Genomic DNA, 12,064 nt, shown 5'->3' on the forward strand with positions numbered 1-12,064 from the left:
TAATTATTTTAGCTTACCTCGATAAATTATGATTAATATATTTAAACATAATTTTAATCACAATAAAATTAATTTAAACAAAAAAATTCCAATTAAAAAAAATTATTTATCAGGTACAACACAAAACACGACACTACTTGATTTTTAATTAATTATTTAACTTTGTTTATTTTAGGTTGTATATATTTTTTTTTCTTTTAAATTATTCATTTAATAATTCGTAGATATTTTCTTGATATTGTTTTTTATATTTTTTTTATATTCACTTCGTTGTTTATTTAATTTTTGAATTATTTAAAAAGATTGGTAAATTATTTTAACACTTTTTATCATCACAGTTAACATCGATAATTGAATTTAATATATATAATTTTTTTAATTAATTATTAACGATTACTAGTAATTGACAAAATTCGATTAGTCGCGTTTTAATCGGACACTTGAGATTTATAATTATTAATGAATTGATTTTAAAGATTTTAAATATTAACGTTCAACAATTATTTTTATAGTATTATTTTTATTTTCAATTTACGATGAGATTTTTTGATGAATTCACTTTTTCCATATAATTAAAATTTGTTTTTCACTGTAAATTTATTTTATTTCAATGATTATTATTATTTTTTTATTTTTAGATTTTAAAAATTCATTGAAAGAATAAATTAATATTCAACTTGTAAAAAGTTGAGATTGGATTAAGTAGTTCTTTCCAGTATTACCCTATATTTATTATTATATTTTTAATTTAAATTTTTTTTTGGAGCAATAGAATAATGTGTATCAACTTTTTATTCCTTTCAACTTTTTGCTTTGCTTTTTCTCTGCACTCACTATTTTTAAAAACTTTTTTTTTTAGCTTTTTCAAATTTTTGTATTATTTTTTTGCTCTTCTTTCAACTCAGGCATTAATTGTCATCTGAAATATTTTACAATTAAATAAATTATCATTTTAAATATTTAAAAATTTTTTTAAATATTTACTTGACAATGTGTTGAGTTGAAAAAGAATATAAACTAAAAAAAAAAATATTTAATAAGTGATTCAAAGTTTTTTGTTACGAATAGAAATAACGAAGAGAAGTTTTTAATTTTTTTTTCTATTTATATTTTTTTTTGCCCTTTTACTGCTACTTTTTTTTTTTTTTTTATAAACAATGTTTTATGTCTGCTCTTTCGTTTCAACTGACCATGAAGTTCCAAGTGTGGTAAACTATGGTTCCAGTTAGTATATCAACTTTTTTCCCAGCAATTTTTTTTTATTTATCTACTTTTTTACCATTACAAAAAAAAATATTTTTGTTTGTTAAAAATAAGAAAGTTTATCGGTCATAAATAATTTCGCAAAATAGAAGAACAAAAAAATTCAGAACAATGTTCATTTTATTTTTCCAATATTCATCTATATATATTGTCTATATAAAATCCGAACTGTTTTGTAAAAGCTCGAGTAAGCATTTATCGACAAACGATCTACTTTCTTTGGCTTTTATTTATCTTTTGTCTTATTCACTCGATTGTTCTATATTTTCAGTGGATAAATTATCACATTTTTGGTAATAGCAGAAACCCACTAACCCTAATATATATGCACTAAATTTCATTTGCAAACAATATTATATATAAAACTTTTGCATTAAGCTACTTTGTACAACCTCATCAAGTTCAAAAAGTATCTCAAAATTATACTTGCAATTTATTTTATTTTTTATGTTTTCAAAATATCAATCTGCATTAGTAAAATGCTAAAATATCATCAGACTATTCACAACACGAAGCATAAATTTTACTTGAAGCCAAAATTTAAATAATAAATTGAAAAAAGTTATAAATTTAAAAAAACTAAAAATAAATATGAAAATTTAAATAAAAATAAGAAAAATATATTTTCAACAAATGCATAATTTCAAAACAATATTTTTCAACTTTTTATTTATTTTATTTTTTTGTGTTCTGTAGAGTTTTAATTGAATTAACGAACTAACACTCTCGTCAGTAATTTTGACTTGTACAGATCCCTTCGTAACTTGTTCAACAATTTAAATGAAATTAAAAAAAATAAATAAATAAATAGACAATCTATAGATCACAATAGTTATAAAAATAAAAAATATCTACTCAGCAATAATTCTCTAGATTCAAATGATATTTTGACAGAATGAAAAATGAAATTTCAATATTTTGATTTGTGTGGTTTCAAATAAAATTTAACAGTTGTTTATTATATTTAAAAAAAAATACCAGTTTTTATCAATGAATAGAGTAAAAAGAATAATAAACTATAAAAAATAATAAATAAAATAAAAAAGCTTTAATCTAGTTAAAATTGTAATATTGATTTTTTTATTTTATTATTGAACAAACGTGCAAAATAATTTTCCATTGAATTTATATTCCTTGTTTTATTTGACACTTGAAAAATAATAAAATAAGGGTATATATTATATATATTGTCAGGGGATAAATTGATGTTCAATGCTCAATTTGAAGTCAACTACTTTTGCGTTAAAGCAATAAATCGATGTCAGCAATGATTTCAAAGAAAGATACGAATATACAATTTAATTGAAGTGAACAGAGAAGCTTGTTTTTTGGCACAATCGATTAAACATTATTACACAAATTATTCTACATAATATTACTTCATAAATGCCATGTCAAAATATGATAAAAAAAATTATACAATTAATAGAAAAATTAATAAAATATAATATTTTTTTAATAAATCAAAACGAAAGAAGTAATTTAAAAAAATAAAATTAATATAAATTTATTAATCTGACTTTGACTGAGTAAATTTAGACTATAAATTTTCAATAGTATCAATTATTCAGCATTTTTTTTTTCTTTCTAAACTAATCAAATTCAGGGATTATAATTATAAATATATATTTTCATTTAGTCATTTAATTTTTACCAATAAAAGACTAGTCAAAAAGACAGTGAATATAATTTTCATTAGAATTATTAATCTATAATATGACCAAAATAGTAGAGCAATAAATAAAATGAATAAAATGATTTAAAAAAAAAATGGATAAATAAACGAATAGAAAAGTCTGTTAATATTTAAATAGTTTTTTTTTTTTATTTTTTGGCTTAAAGTGCATCTGAGGACATTACCCCTGGTTATCTACATTTAGACATAAAATATTTCGACAAGTATGATATTACATCTCATGATTTTTTCATTTCCCATTGTCATTTTCATAAATTTATCTTTATTTTTTTTATTTTTCTTTTTTTCCCTCTGGCTGTATGTCATCCGTTTACTTCTATTATATTTTTTTCTATTTATTATTATTATTATTATTCTTCTTATATTTTATTTTTTTTTTCTTTTTTTTTCGGCACCCATAAAAAGGACTCACGAGTATTGAACGTTTTGAGGTTTTGCTACGCAACACACGCCCGACGCCACCCAACGCCTCGTCTAGCACTACTTATCGTGAAGAATCACCCTCTTTTATCCACAAATTCAAAATAACAAAAAGTAACAACAACAAAATAATAAAAAAAAAAACATTTTTATCTGACAGTTTACGATAAAACTACAATTTAATCAATTTTAAATATCTCATAAAAAAAATAATTATATAAAATACAAAATTAAAACTAAATTCACTCGATTTTTTTTACAGTTTCATTATGTCTTGATTGAGTTGTAAAAAAAAATATCTGACACTACCAGCATATAAATAAATAAATTCATAAATTCTTCTCTTCGTTATTTTTTTTCTAAATTTGCTCTATTTTAATTATTAAATTTCTCTCTCAATCTCAATCACTGTTAAATTTTTTTTTTCATAAATTTTCATTAGCCTTTAACAAACAAACTATTAAAGTCACAAAATCATCCATTAAATCTTGACATTTAATATTTTTTAATCCATCAAAAATTTTCACAAAAAAAAAAAAAGAAAATCCACAACACAATTATCAACTTTTTTTATTTTTTTAACTAAAAAAAATATATAAAAAATAAACTAATTTTTTATAATTAATTGTTAATTATTTACTTGAAATTAATAAATAAAAATTTCAAAGAATTTCAAAATAAATTAAGATACTTTTTTATTTATTTTTAAATTATTATTTTTAAATATACGAAATTATTGAATATTTTAATTTTGTTTTTTAAATTTTTAAGAAGGATTATGTTAATAATATAAACACAGAATATCAACATACACATATACACATTTATGTATAGATATATATATATAATAGGCCAACGCGTAGTGTACAACAGTGTAGCATCAGCACGGCATTTGCTACTACCGGCTGACACAACGTGTACCTCAGCTACTAACTTGTATAACCCCTCATTTCCTACTCTACTTTACAGTATATTTATACTATCTATAGGGGCTAAATTTTATCCCCACTATATACCAGAAATTTCAGTATTAACTACCCCCACTATCATCAAACATCCCCTAGTACAACGTTTTTTTTTTTTCCACAAATGCGCATGACAAGAAAATATCAGGTACGTAACTTTGATAGGGGTGCAAAATTGTTTAAATTCATATATATCTATATCTATATATATATTTTCGGTACCAATTCTCCAAGGTGCCACTATCTTCATCTTGTATTAAAAATGAAAAGAAAAAACTTTTAAAAAATCCAATTTTTTTTTTTTATCATTCAATTTTCTCTATGATAGATAATAAAAATAGAAAAAATAAATAAATAAATATATGTTTATCGTAAATTCTATTTGTATGTGTTACTTTAAATTGAGCAATTTATTTTTTAATTTTTTAAGAATTTTTTTATTACTATTTTTTGTAGACAAGTTTGTATTTTTTTTTTTTTTTTTGATCAAGTTTCAACACTCCTTTGGAAAAATGTATAAAAAAATTTATAAAAATAAAATTTAAATATAAAAAAAATTCTTTTAGTATCTCATTATTTAAGTGAATACAAAGATACTGAGTAGAACAAACAATTTTTAGTCAGACACTGACGAGTAGCCAAAAAAAAAAAAAATGAAAAATATTAAAACAAAAAGAATAGTAGTAAAAAAAAATAAAAAAAAATAAATTTCTTTTTAAAGAACAAAGAGGTCAACGAAATTTAAAATTGGGCGTCTTTTGCTCAATATAAGGGGATTTATTTTTTGTCCTCAAATGACAAGTAAAATGAAAGTATAAAAAAGAAAAAAATTTATATGAAAAAAGTGGAGAAAAAAGAAAAAAATTATTGGTATACCAGCATTGAATTTGTCATGTGTGTAATATGAAAGAAAAAAAAAAAAATAAAAAAGGGAAGTTTTGAGTAAAAACAAAAAAACGGGGAAAAAAAAAATCATATATATATAAACGCGGCAAGTGATGAAAGGTAGGCAGCCACGCGCCGTGCCCATGCTTCTGGTTATACCCGCCATATTGATTTTCCAGTTGGGCTTTACCGAGCATTTTCCTAGTCTACAGTTGCTCTTATAATTTTACTCCAGTCTACAACAAACTTGTCCGCCAATTATATCCACTATTATACTCATTTTTTATTATAACTATTTTACTTGACATGGTTAAACTAGCTTTTCCCCAGTAAAATTATTAAATACCAACAATAAAAATATTTACATGTAAAATTAAAATATAAAATTTAGAGTCTGACAATACTTGACTTGTACTACTGAAATATGTAATTTAATGCTAAATATTATTAAATTTTTTCCAAGTAAAATTATTAAATATAATTATAAAAAATAAACAATAAATTTAGTTTATTTTTTTTTTTTGTTTTTTAATAATTTTTTGTCAATTATATACGTTGAATAAAAAAAATAATAATTTGAGTCTGACACTGCTTGACTTGTACTACTGAAATATATAACATCATGCTAATTTTTAATTATTAAATTATTCCCAAATAAAATTGCTAAATACAATTCAAAAAATAAATAAAACATTGCTTTTATTATTTTTTTTTTTTGTGTTATTTAATAATTTTTTATTAATTTTACATGTAAAATTAAAAAATAAAATTTTTTATCTAACACTGGTAAATGGAAATAATGGAACGTGAATTTTTTTATCTAGAATAATTTAATTTTAAACAATTGTCATGTTCAATAGAGATAAAAAAAAAAGTCTCAAATCGTTCAGCCAATAAAACAATGCTATGAACTTCTAAAATCTTCACTCTCAGTGAAATAAAAAAATTAGGAAAAAACATTATTCCATCTTACATACAAACACAATCTACTCTGAATCCTCAAATTTATTTTTTTCTTTTATCATTTTATATTCTGACACACCTGGAGCAACTGTCTCTATATATCCACTTCATCCACTTCATCCACTTGAGCATCATTTTTCTTATCTACATATAAATAAATTATATGAGTTTTTTCATTTTCTTTTTTTTATAAGATAAATCTTTGTGTTCATTGTACAAAAAGATTTGTAAATTTAATGACACATACTGTGTCAAAATATCTACCAATTCCATTGTACAAACAATTGTTGGACATCCAGGGCATTAGTTCACCCTATTTCATCTATTTATATATATATATTTTATTGATTTTGGTAAAAGCCCTGGTCAAGTGTATACTCTCTTTTTTACTCATGCATTCTTCATTTTTCAACAATCTCTCATTCATAAATTCACTTTTTTTTATTTTCTATTCCTTCAAAGTGCAACATGAAGTTTGAAGAATAGCTGAAATATACTTTTCTATTTATTTTTTTTTATTATCAACTTCATATGCTTTATATTTTTTTGCATAGAGTTATTAAAGCTGCTGGATTTTTTTTTTAACTCTCTTGTGAGTCCATAGCTTCAAAATTTTCAAATGGATACACTTAAAATGTCAAGGAGTATTCAATTGAATTTTCAAATATAAAAAATAAAAAATATGAAAAAGTCTATTATAAATATTTTATTTTGATATTGTGTTATTGTATTTTTAATAATACTATCAATTTTGATAATCGTATTTATTTTTTGTATTTTTATATATTTAGTTTTATTTTTTTTACTTTCATCATTATTTTTTTTTTTTTATATTAGTTTATTTGTTATTTTTTTTTATAAAAGTTAGTTTTTTTTTTATTTTTCTATTATTATTAAATAGAAATATAGAGAGTTTATTCGTTGAATGGTGGGTCTAAAAAGCGATAACATTAAAAACCAACGGGAGTGGCTGGAGCTGGCGCGATATTACCCACCGTTTGACCTCATTTTACCAAGTAAAAGGGTTTTCATTTCAGTTTAATACAAATCTTGACGAGTTATCATGGCCACAAGATGAAGTTTAATTTATCATCTACAAAGCAAGTTAAAAGAAAAATACATACCAACAACAATAACAGATAAAGGAAAAAAAAAATATAAAACAAGACATTAAAAAGAAAATATAAAAAAATACAATGTTTAAGATTCAAAGAGTATTTAAAAAAATAATTAGATTATGAAATTAAATAATATAATAAGAGTTAGAAATCTAAGGATAGTAATTAAGCAAGTGTATAAGTGCACACACGTTAAAAATAAATGTTAAGAGATATACTAACCATCAATTTAACCGAAACAATGTAGCGAAATAAAAGGAAATAAAAAATAAAAAAAAGGATACTAGTTAGAATTAACAGTGAGTCTTTGAGTAGAATGAGGAAAAAAAAAAAAAAAAACAATAAACTCAACTGACAATGTCTGGTCGGGCAAAATGCCAAGTTAAATTTTACTGCTATCAGCACACACAATCTGTCTGTTCACGTACATGATGATTTGTAAAATAAATGTTTAAATAAAATAAAAAATAAAATTCATCAAACATATAGAAAATTATTCAGAACTCTACAAATAATCACAATTAAATAAAACATGAAAAAAATATAATAAAAATAACTATTTATAAAATTTATAAATGCATTTTTTTTTTTTTTTTCTATATAAAATCGTTTAGCAAAATAATTGAATTGAAATAATTTTAAATTTATATAGTATTTCAAAGAAAATTTTTTTATTTATTAATTAAAATTATTTACTTGTATATAGTTTTTTTTTTATTCCGAAAAAATTAATGATGAAAAAATAATTAATATATGGCGAAAATAAAAATTCCCGGGAAATTTGAATATTTGTTTTTAAATTGGAAAAATTCCATTGAATCAAATTCCAAGGATAGAAATCTAATTAAAAATAAAATACTTTTTTTTTGAATTTAATCATCAGTAATAAGATTAAATTAGAGTCAAGTTTTGAATTATTATTATTATCACTAATTATGTTGAATTTAATAAAACTTATGGGAAAATATTCACATTAATTTAAGATGTATCAAGTCAAGCGTGAATTGACAATCATGGATACAGATGTACAACAAGTTATCATTTGCACAAAATATTATAAAATTATTCATGCATTAATTTTACCAAGAACACTAATTATTATGAAAAACTTATTTAGATGTTAGCTTTAATTAATACTATATAATCTCATAGCAAGTATTTTGCAAAATAAATTTCCTGTTTACGTTAGTAAAAACGAGACAAAAAAAATAAAAATAATATTTAAAAATTATTAACACGAGTTGTATATGAATTTTGCCAAGTATATAATTAATTAAAAATTGAAAATAAAGAAAAAACTTTCAGCAAGAACAAACTAATCATAATAAAAAAGAAAAAACAATTTTTTATTTTTGTGGAGTATATTTTTTAACAGTGTCGTAGAATTACGTTCGATAAAATATTATGATCAAAAATATTGAGAATAAAGAAAGGCAAAAAAAAAAAAAAATAGACAGATAAATGTATTGAAAAATTGAGAAAAATATAAAAATATGATATTTATATATACAATAAGCTTGAAAATACTGAGTCGCACGTTTATATGACAAAAGTTTCACTGTTCAACCAAGCCTGATGTACGTTCCCAGGGTAAAACTTTTGTTGAAAGTGCAATATACATATACAAGACATGTATATAGACTAACACCCATACATTGTTTCATCCGCTTTACAGATTCTAACAATTTCATTGAATTTAAGCTTAGACTTTCAACCAACCAAACCAGATAAGTTTTATACTTATTTTGTAACTTTCTAGAACTAATGCCAATGAAAATTGTTAAATTGAAAATCGTAATTGTACATTTTAACAATCAATCAATCTTCAATTGCATTTTATATTTGTTTTGTAAATTTACATTACTATATATACAATTCTTCCGATAAGTTAAACACATTGATTTTTTTATTTAACATTATATTAGCTTTAGTTTGTTTTGTTTTGTTTTTTTTTTTGATTGATTCAAATTGTTTAAGTATAAATATTGGATTGACAACTGTTGGGGAGTGTACTGAATAGACTTTTTTTTTCTATAAGCTAACAAAGATAATCGTATCAAAGCTATAGAATTTATTGATATTATTATTAAAAAAAAAAAAAACAATTTAGATACTTGGAAATTTTACACGCTCAATTTTCATTGTATTGTGAAATTCAAAGAAATTTTATAAATTTAAAATCGATAAATTGATGAGTGTTGAGAGAGGGAACGTTGAGAGTAACTTGGATTAAAAATTCATTAAAAATTATTATATATAGCTTCTAAAAATGACAGATAATTTGCATATTACTAAAACCCTCGTGTTGCAATTTCTATAAACCCTCCTTGAGTAATACACAACTCGAAAAATCCACCAATAATATATTTTAAATTTTATAATTTTTTTAATTTTTAACAAAAAAACAAATTATTAAAATTAACAACACATTATTTTCCAATCACATTTTATATCTGTCTATTTAAAATTTAATTATTCAAAATATATTCTCATAATTTTGATATTTCCCTATGTATATATATATTTTTTTTTTCTTTCAAATTGAATTATAATTTTCTCCAGTGTAAATTAAAATAAAAGAAAAAAAATGAAAAAGAAGCAAAAAGAAATTTCATCTTCTTTATAATAAAAATTCTTTCTCTAATCATTGATTATAATTCTTGTAAAAAATACTCAACATTTCCTCACTGAAATATTACAAAAATATCCTTTCATAAAATTAAATTCAAAGTGAAAGAAAAAAAAAAAATGAATTTCATTTTTAGTGGTTAATTTTGTTGGCAAGTAATTTTGTCCAATTACTTATTTTAGAGATCTGTTGATAAATAATTCGTAGAATTGGTTGATGAGGTGAAGGTGTTGAAGCTTTTAATTGAATAGCCACTATGTCACGCAAACTTTATATTACCTTGTTATCAGCCCATAGATATTATTTAACAAATAATTTAATTTACAAAATTATTACACCCTTTAAATATTTTGTATGATATATAATCAAAAACTTGAATAATTAATATTATTATTATATTTATTATTATGATTTGTTTATGATTAAATTACTTTGATAAATTTATTTAGTATATGAATTTATCCACAGATGGTCGATCAAATTGCTGTCTCAGCAACAGGGTCAGCCATTTATTACCAAAGTAATAAACTCTTCATCAGGTATATATTTTTTTTATTTTCTATTAATTCTTTTTATTTTATATTTTATTATTTTTCAAGTATTGGACATTCAATTTGCTTGTGAAATTCAAATAAATTGCAATCGTACACGATTCCATTGAATTCCGTGGTTCGTATATATAGAAAGAATCTGGTTGAGTTACATTGGAATTTAAACGGCGATTCAAAAAATACGGTCAACAATGTATATATTCAAAATAAAATAAAAAACCAATATCAATATAAAATTTTATACTGTTTTCAAATTCAAATAATGCTTCATTCCATTCGTTGAAAAATTTAAAATAAATTGTAAAAAATATAAAAAATATAAATTGCTGTCTCAAAAATTTCGAAAAATAATATTTAAAAAATATGTTAAACTTTTTTTTTTTCCATATTTTTTTTTCTTTTTATCAACATCATTTGAATGTTTTATCAAAAAGAATTTTAAAAATTATTATTATTTTTAAATTAAGTATGACAGAAAGTCTTGTTACCAACACGTAAATTAAAATTTTTTTTATTCACAAAAAAAGCTTGGTGGCTTAGTGTAGAAAATAAAATAGAAGAAAACGAAAACAAAAAAAAAAAAAAAATGTAAAAAAAATGTAGTTGATGTGAAGATGAGTATAGATATATATGTGGTTTAAAAATATTGATCAAACTTTTCTTGGCCTCTGGCTAAAAAATTCGAGAATTACAATTTTCTTTTCTGGTTTATTTTTATTTTTTTTTTTCACCCTCATTATTCACTTTTTTTTATGACGGACATCAAATTTTGTTTTTTTTTTTATTCATAGTCATTGTGATTTAGTGGGCAATAAACGAGTGATATTTTATCATAAAAATTGCTCAAAACGAATATCAAAAAATGACGATTATAATAAAATAAAAATATGAAACACATGTTAAAAAATGGAAAATATTTAGTAGCCAAAAGATATAAAATTCAAATGACGGTTATCTTTTTTTTTCTTGCTTTTATTTTTTTTTTTTACAATTGTAAAAAAAATGTGTAGCATATGCTAATTACACGCTCGTCAAACTTTCTGCATATTAGTGTAATTGTAAGCATACAAATCATAAAATGGGGTTAACAATTTCAGCAATATTATTATGCATCACATTGCAACATAAATTGTGACATTTATCATCAGCCACTTTTCAAAAATGACGACAATAAATTAGCAAGGTATAAAAACGTCAAAGTTAACTTCAATTTCGTCGAAATTAATTTTTTTTTTAAACAAGAAATAAACTTTTGCAGTTGTAAAAAGCAAATATTCAAAAAAATATTTAACTAGATTTTTATTTAGATATAAAAAAAAATAATTAAACATAATTAACATGTTAAAGAATAATTAAAACACCTTTTAATGTTGTTGAAAGTTTAATGAATATGTTAAAGTAATATTTAAACAATATCATTTTGTAATTATTAAATATAGAAATAATATTAAGACCAAAGTATGACAAAGTACTTTAACGAATATTTAATAACCAAAAAGTTACAAACTATTTAAAGTTTAAATAACTTTGGTAAATCATAATTTTATATTTTATAACTACATTAAATTTCACAG

Source organism: Aphidius gifuensis, linkage group LG4 (assembly GCF_014905175.1).
Source record: "Aphidius gifuensis isolate YNYX2018 linkage group LG4, ASM1490517v1, whole genome shotgun sequence".
Lineage (NCBI taxonomy): Eukaryota > Metazoa > Arthropoda > Insecta > Hymenoptera > Braconidae > Aphidius > Aphidius gifuensis.